This window comes from Oryctolagus cuniculus, chromosome 1, assembly GCF_051225735.1.
Source record: "Oryctolagus cuniculus isolate XC-2025 breed Fujian yellow rabbit chromosome 1, ASM5122573v1, whole genome shotgun sequence".
NCBI lineage: Eukaryota > Metazoa > Chordata > Mammalia > Lagomorpha > Leporidae > Oryctolagus > Oryctolagus cuniculus.
Window position 1 is genome coordinate 208,927,320 of NC_142867.1, and position 20,189 is coordinate 208,947,508.

At 46.1% G+C, this 20,189-nt stretch overlaps 1 protein-coding gene across 3 annotated transcripts in view; it reads right to left on the reverse strand.

Annotated features, from left to right (window-relative positions):
• ABCA1 (ATP binding cassette subfamily A member 1) overlaps nt 1-16,732 on the reverse strand; it is a 137,497-nt gene extending 120,765 nt beyond the window's left edge. For all 3 annotated transcript variants that reach the window (XR_016224583.1, XM_008257418.5, XM_008257475.5), the window contains exon 1: nt 16,407-16,732. The gene's annotated coding sequence lies outside the window, so the exon portion shown is untranslated. The remainder of the gene's footprint in view (nt 1-16,406) is intronic.
• Nucleotides 16,733-20,189: the final 3,457 nt, after the last annotated feature.

Below are 20,189 nucleotides of genomic sequence, written 5' to 3' on the forward strand. Positions count from 1 at the left end.
GGAATCACAGATGTGACTCATGTGCCTAATCTCCAGAGAGATGTGCCGGGTCCTGTGATATTAGGACACGAAACTTGTAAGTCCAGCTGAGCATGCTTGCTCTGGAAAAGGCCTGTTTTTTTTAAATTTATTTATTTATTTATTTATTTATTTATTTGAAAGTCAGTGTTACACACAGAAGGAGAGGCAGAGAGAGACAGAGGTCCTCCATCCGCTGGTCCACTCCCCTATTAGCCACAACAGCCAGAGCTGCACTGATCTGAGGCCAGGAGCCAGAAGCCTCCTCCAGGTCTCCCACATAGGTGCAGAGAGGCCCAAGGACTTGGGCCATCCTCTAATGCTTTCCCAGGCCATAGCAGAGAGCTAGATGGGAAGTAGAGCAGCCAGGACTCGAACCAGCGTCCACATGAGATGCCAGCACTGCATGCAGTGGCCTCACCCACTATGCCACAGGGCAGGCCCCAAGGCCTGTTCTCTAAATTGCCTCAAGGAGCGTATATCTCTGCATCAGGAGCCTCCTCCAGAGAGGGGCCTAACGCAGTTAACTGAAGGCCAAAACACAGGACTGGAACACGTTTATTGCATTCACGACTGAAAAAGGGACGTGGCTGTCATAGGAGTGGGACAGGGTTTTGAGTCATCCTGTGATTTCTCCCAGGCTGACCTATCAGATTTATTGAGCCTAAAGCCAATTTAATTCCCTCCATTAAACTTTCCTGGCCTCGGCCAGCGCCGCGGCTCACTAGGCTAATCCTCCGCCTTGCGGCACCGGCATACTGGGTTCTAGTCCCGGTCAGGGCACTGGATTCTGTCCCGGTTGCCCCTCTTCCAGGCCAGCTCTCTGCTATGGCCTGGGAGTACAGTGGAGGATGGCCCAAATGCTTGGGCCCTACACCCGCATGGGAGACCAGGAGAAGCACCTGGCTCCTGCCTTCGGATCAGCACGGTGCGCCAGCCTTAGCACGCCAGCCGTGGCGGCCATTGGAGGGTGAACCAACGGCAAAAAGGAAGACCTTTCTCTCTGTCTGTCTCTCTCACTGTCCACTCTGCCTGTCAAAAAAAAAAAAAAAAAAACCTTTCCTGGCCTCCAGATGCCATTGGGCTCTCTAACCTTAAGGGTGGCCTTGCTAGAGGCCCTTAATCTGCATGCCCTTGCACTTCCAGTCATCCTGCAGAGCCACAGTTCCTGTGAAACAGCCCTTAGTTAGAGACCCACAAAGGGCCAAGGGCTGGTACAGCGCTATGGTCCACTGTCAACAGTTTAAAGTCAACACTTTAATGCTCAAATTTGAAAAGACAAAAGGGGTAAGACTTTTACTCCAAGGTAAAAGTCAAGGATAAAATGAAGTCATTCGATCATTCTAAAATAAGACGACTATCTTTGCAGACATTTGGCATAGCAGTTAAAAAGTCATTGGGACCCTCACATCCACATGTCTGGGTTTGAATCTCAGCTCCACTTCTACACAGCGGGCAGCAAGTGTTGGTTTAAGTAGTTGGGTCTCTGCTACCCACAAGGGAGACCGAGACTGAGTTCCAGGCTCCTGGCTTCAGTCTGGCCCAGTCCTAGTTGTTGTGGGCATTTGGAGATCAAATCAACAGATGGAAGATCTCTGTTTCTCTCTACCTTTCATACAGATGAAAATAAAATATTTTTAAAATACAAGAATACTATCATTCTATAAGAGGCTCTGTTACTGCCCTGCCCATTTAAAAGACAGAGTTTCACTCAATGAATTTTATTAATTTCAGCAATCTGTTTCTCAAGAAGCAGGGGCAGTTTACAAATACCAGAGGCATAGAGGTCGCCATTGTGGTGCAGTGGGTTAAACCACTGCCTGTGACACAGACATCCCATATGGGCGTCAGTATTTGTCCCATTTGTTCCGCTTCTAATCCATAGCCCTCCTAATGTGCCTAGGGAAGCAGCCTTGACAGCACAAATACTTGGGTCCTTGCCACCCACATGGGAGACCAGGTGGAGTTCCAGGTTCCAGGCTTTGGCCTAGCCCAGCCCCAGCCATTGTGGCCATGTAGGTAGTCAACCAGAGGATGAAAGATATCTCTCTAACTCTGTCCTTCAAATATTTAAATAAACCTTTACGAAAAAATGTCAAATGCATCACACTGCTTGATTATTGTTAACCATAAAATTAAAGAGAACGGCACATCCTTCTTTCACCATGGAATACATAGCTAGTTTCTTAGACAAAATTATTTGCTCATAATTTTCAAAATGAAGGCTATGAAATGAATACATAAAAATGAAAAGAAGTCCACAAATACTGTACCAGTCTGTAACTAGCCTTTGAGAAGTGTAATTCCTCATGTTGTCAACAACTCTGTTTGAAAGGAGATCCTAAAAGTTTAAAGTGATTTCTGTTACATTACTGAGACAAACAAAGGTCCTATTCCTCACCCTCAACGTTTCAGATGTTAACAGTTAAACAGTCTCAGGACGTCCGAAACTCTTCAGAGCCAGGATTTCTAACAGCAGATCTGTGCTGTACCCAAGTCTTTGTTTCATGCTGGTAGAATTATGGAGAAATTCTAACAAAATAGTAGAGACAGTCCCTTTTCCCCTGCTGATTTCCACTAAACAAACACGGAGCAACCTTCAAAGGAAGCCTTTAGCAAACAACACAGCTATTTGCTTTTTCTCTGGTCCAGGGTATGTAGCACATAGGAAGAACCTCCCCACCCAGGGAAGGGGGGGGGGACCAGCAACATTATATGTCAAAGGAAAAAACATCAAACGCTTTTTAACTGCAACCATAAAGCCCAAAATAAGAGGGATGTGAAGGGAAGGAACTACTGAATTCATAAACACCCTGAGCTACAGAACACAAGCAAGCCAGCCTCCATCAGCGACCCTTTCTTTAGAGAGAATCTTTTTGTTTGATTGTTTTAAAAATTTATTTTATTTATTTGAAGTACAGAGTTACAGAGAGAGGTAGAGACAGAGAGAGAGGTCTTCCATCCGCTGGTTCACTCCCCAGATGACCGCAAGGGCCACAGCTAAGCTGATTCTCGAAGTCAGGAGCCAGGAGCTTCTTCCAGGTCTCCCACGTGGGTACAGGGGCCCAAGCACTTGTGCCATCTTCCACTGCTTTCCCAGGCCATAGAGAGAGCTGGATCGGAAGTGAACAGCTGGGACTCGAACCGGTGCCCATATGAAATGCCCGTGCTGCAGGCGGAGGCATTAACCCTCAGCACCACAACTCTGGCCCCAAGGGAGAATCTTGATTAGAAAACCACTCCTTGTTGTGGGAAGGTTTCCCAAGGGAATTTTGGGAGTGCTCTTTTAGTGACTACACCAAAAATCATTTAGCTTGCCTTACATCTGGAAAGGGTCAATGTCTTCTCCCAGCTGAAGGGTTTATCTGTATAAAAGTGCTCAAAGTGTGAGGAGTCAGACCGGTTAATAGGCAGTCAGTGGAAATTCAGGGTGGAAAATGTTCCCCCAAAAAGTTCTTTAGGGGTCGGCGCCGTGGCGCACTAGGTTAATCCTCTGCCTGCGGTGCCAGCATCCCATATGGGCGCCGGGTTCTAGTCCCGGTTGCTACTCTTTCAGTCCGGCTCTCTGCTGTGGCCTGGGATAGTGGTGGAGGATGGCCCGAGTCCTTGGGCCCCTGCACCTGCATGGGGGGGGGGGGGGGACACTCCTGGCTCCTGGCTTCGGATCGGCGCAGCTCCGGCCGTTGCGGCCATTTGGAGAGTGAACCACTGGAAGGAAGGAAGACCTTTCTCTCTGTCTCTCCCTCTCACTGTCTGTAAACTCTACCTGTCAAATAAAAAGAATAAAAACAGAAGTTATCTTTAGCGAAGTTAGAAGTACCTGCCTGCCCACTACTTGAAATCTTCCAATCACGAGAGCAGCAAGGGAGTGGCATTCCTACGGAGCTCCCAGTTTATTCTGAAGTAAATTAGATATCTCACCCTTCTGATGGCTTTTGTTTTATCCTGAGCAAGCTAGACAGGCTTGCAAATCTGTTCTTTTTATGGGTTTAGTCCCTGCCTTGTAACTGAACGTCAATCTGACTGTCAAGTGTTTCCTCAGTTTATGCTTAAAAACCCCAGTGCCATGGCCCCTTCTTCTTGCCTTTCTTGGAAGCCCCCCCTCTATGCTGCTCTGGCTGGAGGTCTTTGACCCTAATAAATCTTGCTTCTATCTCTCCGCTTGTCTGCTTGGAATTTTTTCTTTCATGTGAGACAAAGCACTGAGATAATAATATTTTCTCCACCGTTGTTTCACCTGTAACAAAAGCATGTGGGGTTTGGGCAAACCTATATCTTACACTGTCTTTTCTTCCCTTTGGACTTGTTCCATCATGAAACCGTGTGCCAAATCCTTATCGCGTAGGCTTTCTTAATTAACCAGTCCAGTAGGAAGAAGGGAAGGTTCTGGAGTTGGATAAGGGTGGGTTTGAATTCTGACTCTGCGACCCATCAGCACTGGGAACCTGACCATCCTGAGCCCTGTAGCCTGTCCATAAAGCAGAGCTAATACACGTATAAAATATTTATCTGGTTCCTAGAACCAAGTTAAGTACAGTGCTATCATAAGGATGAGTGCTGCTGATGTCACAGAGGGTGGGGCATAGAGTGGGCAGTGTAACTGAAGGATCTCTCCTTTTTTTTTTTTTTTTTTTTTTTTTTTTTTTTTTGTCTACAGAAGATACTGTTTCCCTCAGGAGCCTTTCCAGAGCAAACTGGAGCGCTCTCTAGTGCACTCCTCACTGGGAGAAATAGCGGCATCCCTCTAGTGTGCTGGTGTCACTTCTGATTGTTGTTTTATCATAAATCCCCCTGCAAGGAACTCCCACCACTCACCTACACTATCGTGCAATTTTCCCCCAAGTCTACAGCAACTAGTTCAGTTCTCCTCTCCACCCCTTTCCCCCAGCCTCTGTCAAAGACCTATTTGGAAGGCTAGCCCACACTCCCTCCATCATTTCAGCCTTGTCTACCATCTTCTCCAGTGTGCCCAGTTATCAGGTGGTTTCTGCTACACTCAACATCTCATTCTTCACCACACCCAGCCAGAGTGACCTGGTGCTCCATAAACCTTTGTAGACTAAAGGCCCCTGCAAGTAAAACCTCAGGGCCAAGACAAGATAGTTAAAGTGGATTCCTTACAGTAACAAATCAGAAATTTTACTGAAAATAAAGGTGCGAGTTAGCCCAAAACTATGACAAAATTTCCAGCTGAGTTCAAAGCAACGGAAATTCAAGCTGAAGTGCATTTCATCGGATTTCCCTCAAAGCCTCTGTGCATTGTTGGAAAAGACAACTTTCATCAACTTCATGTGAGCAAAAGAGAATCTGGAATCTGCCAGGTGGAGGCTCCAGAAGCCCTGAAAACACACCACCTGCCAAGGACACCTTCCCTAGGGGCTCAACCTGCAACACAGGGCTGTCAGCATTGCTCAGGAGCCTTGAACTCTGAACTCACAGGCTCAAGAACTCACTCAATAAAGCCCATCAACACCTGGATACAATTTTCCGCCTTAACACTTTATTCCCTTTACCTTTGCCAAACCGAGTTAGCCAGGCTTTTGTCCAGTTCTAGATCATGGAATAGAGGAACAACACCACCAGCTTTCTCCAGAGTTTCCCCTGAGACAGTGTGCTAGCAGGTGTCACAGCCCATGGAGAGCCAGCTAAACAGATAAGTGAGAATTTAACCAGGGTTCCAGGGCAGGCTCAGAGGCACAGGGTCTAAGTCTTGTCCTCCACACCTTAACCAAACTCCTTCTCAAGAATTCAAACCACTTTGCCAGCTATCTAGCTAAATTAATCACATACATGTGATTCTGGGGAAAAAAAAAAAAAACAGAAGTGTAAGGGTGTTAGCTTTTCTCTTTTTAATTACTAGAAATATGAATATTATTTGGGGCCTGGGAGGACCCTCCAAAGGAAATAGAGCTGTTTTACTACCATATTATCAAGATTCAGAGTGTCCTGAGTTTAGAAGGTGCTCATGTATGTTCACAAACCAAATATTCTGTGTGCCAAAAGAAAAAAAAAAGTACTCAAGGCAAAAAATGGACCTAAATTATTGGGTGGACCTTCTGCTAACTTCCTCTTTACAACTGTGATTTTCATGGGAGGATTTCAAAAGCTCACACAATGCAATCCCCCAAACAAGGTTGTGCTAAGTTTACAACAGGTGAGAGCCCAGCGGAAACTCCGCCTGAGGACAGAGGGCCACTCCTGTCTCGGCAGGCTCCTGGGGCACACGCCCTCCCTTTCACAGAAGCCAGGCAAACCAAGTGTCAGACAAGCCTCCATTTGCCCCACGGAGGAGAAAGCCACACTGTGATCCTGTGAAATGTGACTGGAGTTGTAAACTGGAAAATGGTGCTAATTCCACTAAATTTGCAAAGCCTGCAATAAGATTGACAACTGAATAAACACTACTTGACCAAAAGCTTTCTTTATTTTGAACTCAAGGTCCTTATTATAATTAACCCAATCATTAAAGTAAAAGGAAAGAAAATCCACCTGCCTTGAATCACAATTAATTCTAACTGGCCAAAATTAGCATTAGAATTTTGTACTTTGGCATAAAGATACAGTGCCTAGGAAACCCTCAACATTCAGGAGACTTCCTTCTGATTGGAACTTAAACCAAAGAGCAACTTTTACTTGGGAAAAAGGAAAAAAAATTCCAGTTGAAAAACCCTTTAGGATTCAAATTGGCCCAACAGACAGAATAAATAAGTGCCCAACAGCTTGAGAATAACTAAATGAGGTCAGTCCAATATTTAAGGATTCAGTGTCCATTTTCAGTAAGCACAATTTTCTTTTGTCTCTCCTAAAAGAGCATTGTAAAGATTACCCTGTTCTGGTACAGTAGAAAGAAGCCTGCATTGAAAAGGCAAGAGACTAAGCTTTTAATTTCTAGTTAATGACAGCTGGAGAAGGAAAGTAGGCAAGCAGTTCTACCACTTTGGGTCACAGAAGAGGAAACACATCTTTGTGATATTGCAGTAGATGATTTAAGAAAACTGCCCAGAACTAGGTACCCAATAGCCATGGAAAACACTCATACATCTCCCAAAGCATGGCAAACCATCACCGTAGATTCCAACATCAAAAATCTCTCTCTGCTTCCTCCCATGATGCTGGTAGAGTGCAAACTGAGACACTTCAGCAGCGGACGTTAAAGCGCTCTGGGAGCAGAGAGACACATCCCTTACATGTTTTAGGAGAGGCGTCATGGGGGAGGGAGCATGAGAAACGCAACAAGTACGAACTGAGGAGTCAGCACAACCTGAGCCTGAGTCCCTGGCTGTGCCATTAGCCACATACAGGAAGCAGGAACACGTTCTTTCACTTCTGTGTCTGTCAGGTGCATCACCTGAAAAATGGAGCTAATAACAGGCAGCCCCCGTGTTTCCCCCAGTGGGGGAGGTCACACAAGATGAATGTAAGTGGTACCACGGGGACGTCAGGAAAGGGAATGCACGATATTAAATATTAAATCACAGAAGAAAATGTTATTTTCTTCAGCACTTCTTTAGCCTTTTTAAAAATTTTATTAAGGAGAGTTCCTGTTTTGCTTTCTCTTCAACACCTGCTAATTTCCTAATTTCCCTGAAAGCGAGTCTCAGAGTTAGCCAGAGCCCCGAGGAAGGCAATAGTTCATTTTATAGACTGCAACAAAAGTAGTTTGTTTTCACTCATTTTGAAATGCTCATGTATTTATGAGAACTGATGCTGGTTTTCAACTTCCAATTTTTAAAAAAAATTTATTGAATTATAAAAATGTGAATCAATGTAAATAACTTGAACCAGATGAAGTGTTGTCTGTTTCAGGGTTGTCTGTTTCAGGGTTACCACGAAGATTCAACAGGATGAAAAGATGAGGAATGAGAAGCCCTAGCCAGTTGTTCCCCAAAGCATGGTTGGTGGGTAACATTTCAGTAGATAAACATTGTAGCAGAGAGTACAGTGCAAATAATGGCAAACATGGAAGGCGATTGTGTGATTCCAAAACAAAAAGGAGCCAAATAGCAGGAAAAAGCCTTTGAAATAGAGAAAAGATGAAAACCTGTAGAGGGAGATTAATCTGACAGCTACTGGGCCATACTATGCGCTAATCACTCTAATTTGACATTTGTTTACCACATAATCCTTCACATAGCCAACGGTGTTTAAATGAATATGTGCTCAACAAATATTCAGTTTAATAGCATCATTTGTCTTTTAGCACATTAATTTTGAAATATATGTACATTACCTTGTTGTTGTGACTGTTAATGTTTGTAGGTACCTCTTGCTTCCCTCTCTATCCCAGTACCAAAATCGAGTTCACCACAGCTAAGGAAAAATCTTCCACCTCCATCCCAAGGCCCTACGTCTGGAGTGAGGAAGGATCTACAGGTCCAAACTCATTCATCTGGGCCTTCACTTTCTCTCTGCCTTTCCAAGGAAAGCTGCTACTAGCATTCAATGTTGCTTTATGTCAAACTCCAAACATCCAAATACCAGATCCAATTGATTTCAAGCTGCCATCCCCCAGGGACTTGCTTCTTCAAGAAAACAAGCTTGGTTTGACTCTTGGCAAAAACAATTATTCCCAACCTGACGTCTAACAGGAATTTTGCAAAGCACAAGTAAACAGGGAAATGACATTTAAACAATTTCTCAGTAGTTCCTTCCCCATCCCACCACTCAGACACCTCTTGCAAATTTTTCCTCTCTTCTTCCTTCCAGTCCAAATCTGTTATGACCTCTGAAACCACAAATTCAGGACATGGTTTTAGAAAAATTTTTGTCTTACTCACCTAGCCCCACTGAGGGTCTTCCAAGGTACTTAGTGATATTCTTATAAGGCACAGTCCAATTTTCATCCTAGGTTGGGCACTGGCACTCAAATTAGAGCATTAATGAGTCTTAGGAATGAGTCAGCTTTTGTTTTAATCACATATTGGCTTAACAAGACTCCACCATAAGAAGCAAGACTAGGAGCCAGTGCTGAGGCACAGCAGGTTTAGCCACCACCTGCAGCGCCGGCACCTGTTATGGGCACCGACTCAAATCCTAGCTGCTCCACTTCTGATCCAGCTCCTTGCTAGTGCACCTGGGAAACCAATGGAAGATGGCCCAAGACCCTGGGCCACTGCACCCATGTGGGAGACCTGGATGAAGCTCCTGGCTCCTGGCTTTGGCCTGGCCCAACCCAGCCATTGCTTGCAGCCATTTGGGGAATGAACCAGTGGGTGGAAGAGACCTTCTCCCTCTCTAACTCTGCCTCTCAAATAAATAAATCTTAAAAAAAAAAAAAAAAAAAAAAAGGAAATTAGTGATTTAGTCTAAGTGTGGAACTTAGTTCATTACTGTCACTGCGGAACTTAGTTCAGTACTGTCACTGCCATCAGCTTTTTCATGTCTGGAATATCAAGGTAAGTAACATGGGAATAAAACTAGAGATGAAGTAAACTGAAACTCGAGCTTTTAGTCACTGACAACACCAGCATTATATTATATGCTTTACAATACACACACACACATACACACACACATACCTGTTTTATGGATGAAGAAATGGAGGTGAAGAGAGATTGGCAACTTGCATATCTATCAGGGACAGGACCAGAATTCTAATCCACACCAATTTGACTCTCATATCCATGTACCTTTTCACTAGTTTCTGCCCATATATTTCAAGATGTGCTGATACTAATAATATGATCTATTTACTTATTTAGGAAGAACTACATAAATACTCTAAAGGTAGCTTCAGGGAATCTTTATTAACGGACCAACTATTAGAAAGTTCCTTCCAGGAAATGTCACATACTAAACAGCAGTTATCACAAAACATCAGCTTCAACAACGCCAGATAAAATGCTTTGACTTCCAAATGCTTCCTGGAATTTGGATTTGGCTTAGAAAACACTGCACAATTTTAAACAAACATCCACACTCACTAAAACTCTGTATCTCTGCCTTTCGAATAAAAATAAATAAAAAAAATAAAAAAAATGTATAAAGAGTAGATCCAAAGCATATGAGGTTATTTTGCTTTTTTAAAATAACTTCTAAATCACATGTTACCTCATGCTCATCAACAATAAGTTAAGGCACCGCTCACAATGCTTCAATGTGGAATGTCACAGACAAGCATTTTCTCAAGTCACAACTGCTTCAAAAAGGAAAACGAAACTAGCAAAACAGAATTGTTTACTCTATAAAAGTAATGTGGCTTAAACCACTGAAGTACACACTCCAGTTTCTCAACCTATTGCAGACCTAAACTTAACTGCAGTTATCTCCCATGTCTTTTGATTCCAATGCTCTCCTGTGATTATTCCATTGTCTTTAGTAATCTTTGAAAATACAAGAAGCAAACAGGAGGCTCCCATTTTCTTTGTTCAAGTCGTTAGGGACTCAACCCTGTCCACATTAATGGGGAGGGTGTAAGGACCTCCATCTAGAAAAGCAGTCACTCAAAAGAAAGGCAAATAAATGTTTGCTGTAATAATTTTTACAAAGCACAATTAAATGCATGACATGAAGTGTGGTAATCCAAGTCCCATGGGCGTGAAAAAAAAAAAAGGAAAAATTAATTTCAATTCAGAGTTGGGAAGTATGGATTTGGGAGAGTTTCACAAGGAGAATAACATTTAAGTGATATCTTAAATATCTTAAAAGAGGTTTGCAAAAGATATCGGATTTTGTACTTAAAAAGTTCTTTTTCAGGCTTTGTTTCGGGCACCAGGTCTAGCACTCCTCCTTTGCTACAGTTAATGCCATAATACAGCTACGTCCTCAACAGAAAGCAGAGGAACTGAAGCCCGGGTATAGAGAGTTTTACATACAGGATTTTCACCCTCTGGCTTCATGTACCCGGAACCCTGCCTCTCTAATAACATCTAACTTCATTACCTGGTCAGGAAACTATTTTCAGGTAGAAATGTCCAAATCAAAAAGGGAACCACTTTTTGCTTTTTGCTAATATTTCATTGGCCTGGAAGCTGATTGCCTGGGGTGCAACCTCAACTCCACTACTTCCAAACTGTGGAACCAGGCTACCTAACTTGTCTATATCTCAGCTTCCTCATCTATGAAGATAATTGCAATATCTATCACATGAGGTTCTGATAAGAACTGAGTTATTCCATGTAAAATGCTTAAAACCATAGCAGAATACAGTAGGTCAAGAGTAAGCATAGGGCCGGCGCCGTGGCTCAACAGGCTAATCCTCCACCTAGCAGCGCCAGCACACCGGGTTCTAGTCCCGGTCAGGGCGCCGGATTCTGTCCCGGTTGCCCCTCTTCCAGGCCAGCTCTGCTGTGGCCAGGGAGTGCAGTGGAGGATGGCCCAAGTCCTTGGGCCCTGCACCCCATGGGAGACCAGGAGAAGCACCTGGCTCCTGCCTCGGATCAGCGCAGTGCGCCGGCCGTGGCGGCCATTGGAGGGTGAACCAACGGTAAAGTAAGACCTTTCTCTCTGTCTCTCTCTCTCTCACTGTCCACTCTGCCTGTCAAAAAAAAAAAAAAAAAAAAAAAAAGAGTAAGCATAGGAGTCTGTGCTGTGGCACAGCAGGTGGAGCCGCTGCCTGAAGTGCCAGCATCCCATGTGGGTGCCAGTTCAAGTCCTGGCTGCTCCACTTACGATCCAGCTCTCTGATATGGCCTGGGAAAGCAGTAGAAGATGGCCCAAGTCCTTGGGTGACTGCACCAGTATGGGAAAACCAGAAGAAACTCCTGGCTCCTGGCTTCGGATTGGCCCAGCTCCGGCCATTGTGGCCATCTGGGGAGTGAACCAGTGTCAAATAAAAGGACTTCATTTTAAAAAAGAGTAAGCATAACTTTTTACTGAGAGAGGTTTTCAGAGAGTTTATTTCTAATTTGTTATACTAATTAATAAGAAAAGCTGTTCCCATGCTAGTTCACTTTGATAAGGCAGACTGAAACTTTTTTCTAAGAAATGGGTAAATCTGATATTGAGGCAATAACAGCAGTAACTGAGGAAGAGCTTATTCCAAGAGGTCCACAACATAATTAGGCCTAGGACAAATAGGAATCACATAGTATCAGAACCAAAAAATAACCACCTAAGTTAGGGCTAACAGCTCAACTCACAGTTCTTCTCCCCTTTTCTTCTGTTCCTAATGCTTTCAGAGCCAAATACCCTGACATTCTATTTTCGAGGTCTGACACAAGAAGACATTTGAGATCAGAGTCTACTTACAAATATTTGATTGAAGCAATAGTATAGTTTTCATTTTAAACCAAACTAAAAAATTATTAGAGTTGAGTAAATTTTACTGTCTGTTCTTTGCATGGTTTGGCGATCCCTAGGCAGCCAACGTCTCAACCGGCTGAAGAGAATTTGGCTGGCTCACTCATGGCAACAGGAAAATACAATTCAGACTGTGGATTCTGATAAGGGCTACAGCAGATGCATGCAGAGAATACACTAAGCATCCTTAGAAGTGCCCTGCTCACACAGCAGCTGAAATCCTGCCACCCCGTTGTTTAATGTGGAAGTTAAAGAATTCTGGAACTTACTGGCCAAGTCCAAATCTTAGCTCTGCCACTTGCAAAATGTGTGGCCAGGGACAAGCTACTTGGCTTCTCTGTTTTTCAATCTGTAAAATAGGGATAATAATGGGTTTGTTGTGAAGATTAAGCAAGTATTTAGAACAATACTTGGCACATAGTACTATGTAAGTGTCTATCAAATAAACGTTGCAGGGGTGAGTGAGAAGTGCAGTAAAGATGCCACTTGGGAATGTCTGCATCCTACATCGTGTGACTGGGTTCAAGTCCTGGCTCCACTTCCAATTGCAGTATTCCTGCTAATGTGCATCCTGGAAGGCAGCAGATGATGACTTGAGCACTTGGGTCTCTGTCACCATGTGGGAAATCTGGATGGAGTTCTGGGCTCCAGACTTCAGCCAGGCCCAGGCCCAGGCCCAGCTGTTGCTGCAAGCATTTGAGGAGTGAACCAGCAAAAGAAAGATTTGTGTGTGTCTGCCTTTCAAATAAAATGAAAATAAACTTCAAAATTTATTTGAAAAATAAAAATTGTAATATCTTTGGCATTCCTGGAAATTCTCCCATGCAGATATGAAAACGGTCTCCATTTTTAGAGTAAGCCCACTCCCAGCACATAAAGTATTCAGAATCTTCTGAAAATTGATGCTTGAATAATTGACCACAAGAAACATCATAATTGCATTAGTTCTTTAGTATCTAGATTCAAGAATATTTTAGAAATGCAAAAGCCACATACATTTTGATATTTTCTTTGATATCCAAAGGTTTTTAATTTAAAAGAGTGTAAAGCAATATCCATTTAAATATTTTAGGAGATAAAATTGAAAAAGCAAAGATCTTAATTTTTTTTGTTGTTTCTAATTTCTTTTTTTAAAGCTTTTATTTCATGAATGCAAATTTCATAGGTACAACTTTAGGAATACAGTGGTTCTTGCCCCCCATACCCACCCTCCCACCACCATTCCCATCCCATTCTTCATTAAGATTCATTTTTAATTAAATTTATAAACAGAAGACCAACTGTATACTAAGTAAAGATTTCAAGTTTGCACCCCCACACACACACACACTACGTGTAAGGTACTGTTTGATAAAAAGTTTCACAGTTAATTTGCAAAGATCTTAATTTGCAATCACTACAGTATAGCATAAACATCCTGGTTTATAGGAAAGGAGACACACCCACCCACCCACCCACCCCCCCCCCAAAAAAAAGCCAGAAAAATATTCCAACTCCTCTCTCTGTATTAGGTAAGTGCTACAAAAGGTAGTAAAAAGCTGAGTTGCTGAGTTTCATTCATTTTTAATGTTTGCCTTGGGACTTCCTTGAGCAGAGGTTGAAAACCATCAAGCCCTAATCACCCTTCTCCAACCTTAGACTAATGGACGTTTCACATGAACTGTAAACACACTCTGAGCCGCAGTTGTCCAGCGTCCACTACACACTTCATTTAGAAGTCAGTCTAAATGCTCGTAAGCAAGCAGATTTCCAGTGCTCCTCTGCAGGGAAGACACCCACACCACAGGTGTCACAGTCACAGATCTGTCACTCTGCAACACCAGGCTGCACCTGCAAAGAAACTCATGAGTGACTCACTACACTACAGTAGCAATTCTTGCCCATTTAGACTGTGGTCATCACGAAGGCTGGAGTCTCCATCCCCTCATCCCTATGGTCCTACTGCTTATTCTCCAATAGATAACTGTTTTGTTCTGTATAGCTAATGTTTTCCCAAAAATCCCTATCACAAATTATTTTAATGGTTTATGAGAGCACCTGGGGGACAGGCTCACACCAAAACTGTGTACATGAAAAATTATCCTGTCTGAAGAGAGTCTCCTTGGGAATATTCTCCATGCTCCCATGCTTTCTGTGCTTTGGAAGTTTCTGGTAAGAATGAGAATAACAGGAAGCCCCCATCACTTTTGTGTTAATAGGTTGAAATATAAGAGATGAGAAAGTATTATTTTAGCTGTTTTTTTTTTTAAGAAGATGTGATAGGTTCACTTTTCTCTCCTTTATTCTTTATTTGAAAGGCAGAGTTACAGAGAGAGAGAGAGAGAGGTCTTCCATCAGCTGGTTCACTCCCCAATTGGCCTCAATGGCCAGAGCTGCGCTGATCTGAAGCCAGGAGCCAGGAGCCTCCTCTGGCTCTCTCACGCGGGTGCAGGGGCCCGAGGACTTGGGCCATCTTCTACTGCTTCCCAGGCCATAGCAGAGAGCTGGATCTGAAGTGGAGCAGCCAGGAATTGAACTGGCACTCATATGGGATGCCCGCACGGCAGGCAGTGGCTTTACCCACTACGCCTCAGTGCTGGCCCCTTTAGTTTATAAGTTTTGTCTAAAATCAAAACTTGGATCTGGGTTCCAAGCTATTGTTGTCAGTTTTTCTTTATGGGAGTGGGGCTTGGAACATACAGAAAAAGTTACTTGCTGATTTTCACCACCAGATAAGTTGTTTAAAATATCAAATCTGTCCTTGATTTTATGAATGTTTACACCACTCACTTCCTTTCTGAGGTGTCACTGAAAAGTCTTGGGTTTTAAAAGCTGATGGGATCAATGCCCGCACAAAAGGAAAGGCAATTACTTCTAGTGCCAAACACTTTATTATTCTGTCTTCATTTTTCATCTTCTCTCCTGCTTCTGGTAATTCCTGAAAAAGAGATGCACCTACACAAAACCCGGCCACAGGCTGATGCCCCTAGAACCTTCTCTGATTTGGCAATGCTCTGGAGTCAGAAAGAAGGCTAATAAATAAAACAAAAAACAGACGGCCTTTCTTTCACCTCAACCCCCAAGGTTCCTCCCGGTCTGCACCGGGATTCACGATCAAGGAGCCCGCGGGCGCCAACGCCCCGTGGAGTCTTGTCCTACTCCACCACAGGCCGATTCCTAGGCCACCCAGCCAGGAGGCGCTGCGGGTCAGTCTCTGGGGGCCTCCCGCAGCCGGCGCCCAGCTCCCCCACCCGCACAGCACAGCCTAGCTCAGCCGCCAAGCTGCAAGTTCTGCGCCGCCCGCCGGGGTTACTCGCGGTCATTCTGCTGCACCACCTCTGCCCGGCTTCCCCATCCGTGCCCTGCCTGAAGCTGCCCCCCACGACACGAGCAACAAAGGCCAGGGAGATAGGGCAGAGCGGGGAGGAAGGAATGGGCACCCCAGCTCCAAGTTTCCGCGAGCTCTCCCGAAGTCTTGCGTTTTTTTAAAAGGTACAAAACTCATCCCTCCCCCCCCCCCCACCATGCGCCAAGGACACCAGCCCCACGGAACGCAGGAAGACGGCAGACAAGCCATCCCCAAGTCAAACAAAACCCCCAAGGCCTCAAGCGAGCAATAGCACAATGGACCCTGTTTGGGACACCTCCTACACGCGTTCTTGGGGGACAAGCAGGCGCAGCTCCAGTCCCCGGGCGCACGGAGTCAAACCCCAGGTCCGAGCCTAACTCAGCCCAAGCTCTGAGTGGGGCTTCGGAGCTAGCACAGGTCCCGGTGGGCGCTGGCAGACCCGCGGCCAGAGGGGTTTGCATTGGGCTCAGGCGCTCCGGAACAAAGAGAAGCGCTCGGTGCAGGACCCGCGCCTCTCCCGACCGGAGCAGCGGCGCCCCGAGTACGCGCAAGAACCCCCGCCCCGCGGCGCCGCAGGTACCGCTCCTGGGTCTCCAAGCCCGGAGATGCTGCCCGGGCTCCACGGCCGCCGCGCGAGCCCCAAGCGCAGCAAGCGCCGGGTCCTAGGGTGGCCGGTCTCGTCTTCAGACACCTTTTCCCATTTACGCCGCCCCACTCTATTCGCATCGCAAACGGTGGGAATGTCGGGGTCCGGACGAAAGTCCCCGAATCCCACCGCTTCCCCACACAATAACACCCAAGTCACTGGAAAGTCTCTTACCTGCTTTCCACTTTTGTTTGCGCCTCTTTCCCCCAACCCCGTGACAAACCCTTCCGGAGAAGGGGAGGAAAAGAAGAGGGGGCAAAAAAAAATTAGGGAGCAAAGCGCAGGAAGCAATAGGCCCTGGCTGCGGGGGTCCTGGGGCGCCCCCAGCCCTGTCCGCCCGCGCTTGGGGAGAGGGGTGTCGGCGCGGCTGGGCCGGTCCCGGCCGCACTCACTCTCCGTCGGAATTACTGTTTTTTGCCGCGACTAGTTCCTTTTATAGATTCGGCTGTGCCGGGCGCCGGGGTTACTATCGGTCAAAGCCTGTTCTCTCCCTCCTCCCCGCCCCCCGGCCCGGCCTCTGTTTATGTAGTGCAGTCACTCAGCAGCCAGCACGTGGAGCCGCGGCCCGCCCCTTAAACGGGCGACGTCCGGCCCGGGGCGGAGGGCGGAGGGCGCCGCCTGCACTGCCGGTTTCGTGGGGTCCGGGGGTGGGCTGTCCGCGCCCCTTGCCCCTCCCGGGGCCAGCCAACCCAGGGCTAGTGGGAGACGCGGGTCTGGGGCTGCACCCGAGACTCCTCTGAGTTCCGGGCAGCCAACAGCGCCGGCGGGAACGGTTTCCTCAAAACTTGAGTTTTCCGCCTTCCCCCCGCCCCCGCTTTGTTCGTTTCCTCAGTCGCTGGGATTGGGAGAGAGGGAGCTCCGGGCTGGAACCCCTCGGGACGCCAGCCCTGTAGTCTTTGCTTTCAGCGACCTAAATGGAGTAGGAATGACTGGCTGCTTTTGTTTTCCAACACAAACCTTGCCTTTGGTTTTCCCTGGGAGACCCCCAGCCCCCGCACCCCAGAGCCCTCCGGGGAAGCCTGAAGAGCGTCTTGCTCCACCTCTTCCTAAGTAGAGACGGAGGGCTGGGGGGATGGAACAGTGTGGAGCAGCCTGCTTTTTATTTTCCTGTGACTGGTCAGAGCCCCCGTGATAAATACACAGGGCTCGTAGGTAAGCTCGTCTGTATTTGCCGAGTGCAGCTCGAGAATCGCGGTTGTGTGAAATTATATAACCTCTCCGGTTTTCCAATGCTCCCTTGGGCTTTTTGGCAGTCAGGAGCAAGAGCACCCAAAAACGTGCGAGGGGCAGAGACAAGAGGGCACGCGGAGGCCCACATACCATCTGTCTAAATATTTAGGTCCTAAATCAAGACAAGGGACGGTAAAATAAACATCTCTTACCTTGACAAAGACGCCTTTGTCGGGCAACCTTGAAGGGCAGGTTCACATTTAGACTGCTCACGGTTTGACCTGATTTTGGCAAGAATGTGGTGGAGAGGGACAGCTGCCCCCAGCCCCGCTCTGCTCCAGCATCTCACAGAACCCCCGCTGCCTGCCTGTGGACACACACCCCCCAACACACACACACACACACACACACACACACCCTGCTTGTGCCCCCTCAACTCCACAGGCACTCGTACCTCTGGACCACAATTCAAGCACAGAGGCCCAAGTCCATGGTTCTGTGAACATTCGAGGACAGAAAATGGGCCCCAGCAGACCCTGCGACTGCACACAAGGATCTTGGGGCAAGAATTCTAGGGCCCCGGGTCCTCACGATCCTGGGTGGCACAGTCCCTTATCCCCATGGATGCCTTCCCTTGCCAAGAAGGAGTAGCATTTGAGGAGTGGTCACACCCAAGCCTTCCAAAGCCCAGGGCATAGGGGAGGGATCCGTCTTGCCTCAGTCCTTGGGTCCCAGGGTCAGACTTGACCCAACCACAGGATTTGCCATGTAGATGAAGTCTCTCTGCCTCAGTTTCTTCCTCTGTAGAGAGAATGTAATTGCTCTCTTTAGCCTCACAGGGATTTTCTGAAAATGAAGTTTGTTGACATCTTCAAACTCCTTGGAGGAATGACACTATAGACTGAGAGGGTACTAGTAGCTGAAAATCGGTGTCATTTTCAGGTGTCACCTATGGCCTATAAAGTTTTGAAAGTCCAGGATTAGGAAAGAGTTAGAAATAATCTCTCTCTGGGGTCGGTGCCATGGTGCAGGTTAATCCTCCGCCTGCGGCGTTGGCATCCCATGTGGGCGCCAGTTCGAGACCCAGCTGCTCCACTTCCAGTCCAGCTCTCTGCTATGGCCTGGGAAAGCAGTAGAAGATGGCCCAAGTCCTTGGGCCCCTGCACCGACGTGGGAGACTGGGAAGAAGCTCCTGGCTCCTGGCTTCGGATCAGCGCAGCTCCGGCTGTCGCGGCCATTTAGGGAGTAAACCAATGGACAGAAGACCTTTCTCTCTCTCTCTCTCCCTCCCACTGTCTGTAACTCTGCCTCTTAAATAAATAAATAAAATCTTTTAAAAATTTAAAATAAAAAAATAATAATAATCTCTCTGAGCCTTTGTGAATAAAGGAAAGCTTTAGGAGGGGTTACTATTCCTAGCATGTCTATAGGGCAAGTTGAAGTCTCTCTGGGCTTCAGCACCCCCCTCCTCTTTCTCCCACTTATTACAGCATTTTAAAATCCCACCACCCAAATCAGTCTAATGGGGAATGAGAGACCACATATCCTGTGGAAGTAAGACAAAGACAGGATGCTGGAGAAGGAAGGTTGTTAGCCCTTTAAGAAAATGAAAACCATGGACTAAATGCAGGAGTCTGCGACCCCAAGGCCAAACCTGATTATGTATAAGAATAATCTGTAGTATCAAGAATCTGCTCATTGCCTCACACTGAACACATGAACACACTAATGTTTGACATATGCTTATCTTGTTGATCTTTTTCATTTAACTTTTACTTACTTACCTTTATTTATTTAAAAGTCAGGGAGACAGAGACCAAGACAGAGATCTTGCATTCACCTCTTCATTCCCCAAATGCCTGCAATGGCCGAAGGTAGGCCAGAGCAAAGCCAGGAGCCCAGAACTCAATCCAGATCTCCCGTGTGGGTGGCAGGGACCCAAGTACTTGAGTCATCACCTGCTGCCTTCCAGAGGCTACCTTAGCAGGAAGATGGAATCAGAAGCAGAGATAGGGCTTGAACCCAAGCACTTTACCATCAAAAGAAAGTACCCCAAGCAGCGTATTAATTACTTTGCCAAACATGCCCATTTCCCCCAACTTGCTGATCTTTACTGTTACAAGAAGCCAATCCAACAAGGAGGCTAAGTTACCCAGAGACCTAAGTCTGCTAACATCAAGCCCATGTGCTGCAAATGTGATAGCTTCATATTACAAAAGTACTGAATTCCAGAATTAGAGCTTAAGAGACTTGCCCCTTGAAGAAGCAGCTTGCAAGTATGGATACTATCCCTCCAGCCCTTGCTTCTGTAGGTTGATATGCTTCAGGGAGCCCTTCCCCAGTCTCTTGATTCCTGCTAACCCCAAATCCCTACCCCAGGTGATCCTTCCCAAATCAGCAGGAAGACCCTTCCTTGCTGCTGTTGCTCTGCAGAGACTGATTCCATAACTGCAGCCTGGGTGGCTTGAGGTTCTATTCTGAGATGACCCTGGCATCTTCTAATTACAGAATCAACCTTCAGGCAGCTGTGGCCTTGGAGATGTTGCTGGAGGTCATGGAGCTACAGAGAGGCTCAATTTTATCATTCCATTGGGTTTTTAAATTAGAGATGATCTAAAAGTTCTTGCTTGAAGAGTGATCTTATATCTGTGAACTAGCCTGCATAAATGCACATATACCCATTGTTAAAATATGAAACATTTTCACCATATATGTGTTTTTGCTTGGTACCCATACTATTTGGTTCTTGGAAACACTAAAAAATAGACTGCTACAGGAAGTTAATTA